The 2,342-nt window shown below is 34.3% G+C and overlaps 1 non-coding gene across 1 annotated transcript; it reads right to left on the reverse strand.

Annotated features, from left to right (window-relative positions):
- Positions 1-1,973: 1,973 nt before the first annotated feature.
- On the reverse strand, positions 1,974-2,080 carry LOC131230015 (small nucleolar RNA R71). The gene has a single exon (XR_009163744.1). It is a non-coding gene; the product is annotated as a small nucleolar RNA R71 (small nucleolar RNA).
- Positions 2,081-2,342: the final 262 nt, after the last annotated feature.

Raw genomic sequence — 2,342 nt, forward strand, 5'->3', positions numbered from 1 at the left:
AGAAGAGAAAGATAAGAAAAGAGAAGAAAAAGAGAAGAAAAGAGAAGAAAAAGAGAATAGAAAAAGAGAAGGATGTTTTCCTTTCATCAATGTTATTTTTCTTACTTTCTAATTGATCACATGGATAGCTAAATTCCTTAGCTAGGGCTGAGATGAAGTCCCTAATTTGAATAACTTTTGTATGTGTTGATTTTATCTGAATTTGATTGGATTGTTTCTTTCTCTAGTGTGATTAACCGAAATCTCCGTACTTCTCCATTCTACGAGCTTAACCAAAGTCTAGTTATGGATGTTGTTTGGAATATTATTCTAGGTGCTTGTGTCTGATCATGAATAGGTTCCTATAGAGGAAGAAACAGGAATCTACATCTCCCCATGCCTGACCATGGATGGAAAGATGTGATCCATATGCTTTAAGGAATTATACATTCTGTGTGCCCGACCAAGGACATAGAGTGCGCTTTATTTATTTTTGATATCAATCTGAATTAGGGAGAATCAACAGGTAAAATAAGGTTTATGATAATTAGAGGTGGATTCGAAAGTCCTAGTCTTCTCCTTGATTGAATTTTCCTTATTGCTCTTGGTTATTTTTCCATTGATTTTTGTTTAGTTTACTCAATTACCATCTCAAATATTTGTTGGATTAGTTAAGAAGAGTCTTTAATTTTGAATTGTGACAACCAGTCCTCGTGGGAACGATCTCGTAATACGTACCATATCTACATCTGATTCGTATACTTGCGAGTTTAAAATCATTTAAATCAGGTTGGTTTAAATAAAACATCAAGTTTTTGGCGTCGTTGCTGGGGACTGCTTCTGTCCAATTGGATTTAGGATTCTCTCTTATCATAATTCATAGTCTTAGGTTTTTTACTAACTTTAGGTTAAATTTTTTTTTTTTTTTTAGAAACTAACCTATTTCCTGTTTTGTAGGGACCTGACATAAACTTCTAATTTGGTAACCCCTTTCTAAATTCTCTACTTTTTCTAATTTCTACTTTTAGAATTAAGGTTTTATTTTTTTTTAAAAATTTTCTATTTCTAGGCTTTCTTTTTTAGAAATTTCCTATTTTCTAATTTTAGATTTTGATTCTTCTTTCAAGTAACTTTCTATTTTCTAGTTTTAGAAATATTTTTTTCCCCTTTTTAGAAACTAACTTAGCTTTTTATTTCTAAGATTGGAAACTTTCTTTTTTTAGAAATTAACCGTTGCTTAGGATTTTTTCTAGCATTATTTTAGGAAATTTAATTTATTTTTTTTTTAAATTTTTTGTTTACAGGAATTGAGGAAGGAAGCTACTAAATAACATTGTCTTCAAAAGGAGGAGCTCTCAAATCTTCAAACATTCATCATCTCCTTTTCCGAGTTCTTCCTTCCAATTCTCGTTTACACAACTTTCTCTTGTTTTTAGGAATTCATAACTTTTTCTTTTAGTTTTATTCATCTTAGGTTGCATCTTAGTTTAGTTTTCTTTCTTATATTGATAACATAGTTTATGCTAGGACGTAGATCTCTGAACATAGAACTAGCACCTTTCGATCCTGAAATAGAAAGAACCTTTCGTAGAAGATTTAGAAACATCCTATTTGAAATGGCGGAAGAGAATGGAACTAAAGCTCGTAAAGATTATTCAGCTCCTGTCCAATTCAATGTGCCTTCATGTATAGTGTTGCCTGCCACCACGGCAGCACACTTTGAACTTAAGCCTGGGGTCATACAATTGTTACCCTCCTTTTATGGTTCAGATAAGGAGGATCCATATCATCATGTGAAAGAATTCTTAGACATTTGCTCCACCTTTAAGTTCCAAAACTTTTCAGACGATTCGATCCGTTTGCGCCTTTTTCCTTTCTCTTTGAAGGATAAGGCGAAAGCATGGTTGAATTCTCTAGGAGTTGGGTCTATCATTACATGGGACCAACTGTCTAAGAAGTTCTTAAACAAGTTCTTCCCGGTTCACAAAACTAATGCTCTCCGTAGAGAAATTACGAATTTCACACAAAAAGAGGGTGAGCACTTTCATGAATGTTAGGAAAGATGGAAAGATTTACTTCTTAAATATCCACACCATGGTTTTGAAAAGTGGCAACAGGTTCAATACTTCTATGGCGGTTTGACACCCCAAAACCGTCGCATGGTTGACGCCACCAGTGGAGGGTCATTCATGACCAAAAGTGATGTCGAAGCTTGGAATTTCTTTGAAACCTTGTGTGAAAACTCCCAGCAATGGGACTATTCAAATAGAGGCGAAAGAAGCCCTCAACCACTGAAGAAAGGGGGTATATATGAGGTAGGAGTCACGCCAGATCTTTATGCCAAAATTGATAGCCTGACAAAG

This window comes from Magnolia sinica, chromosome 16, assembly GCF_029962835.1.
Source record: "Magnolia sinica isolate HGM2019 chromosome 16, MsV1, whole genome shotgun sequence".
In the NCBI taxonomy this organism is placed as follows: Eukaryota; Viridiplantae; Streptophyta; class Magnoliopsida; order Magnoliales; family Magnoliaceae; genus Magnolia; species Magnolia sinica.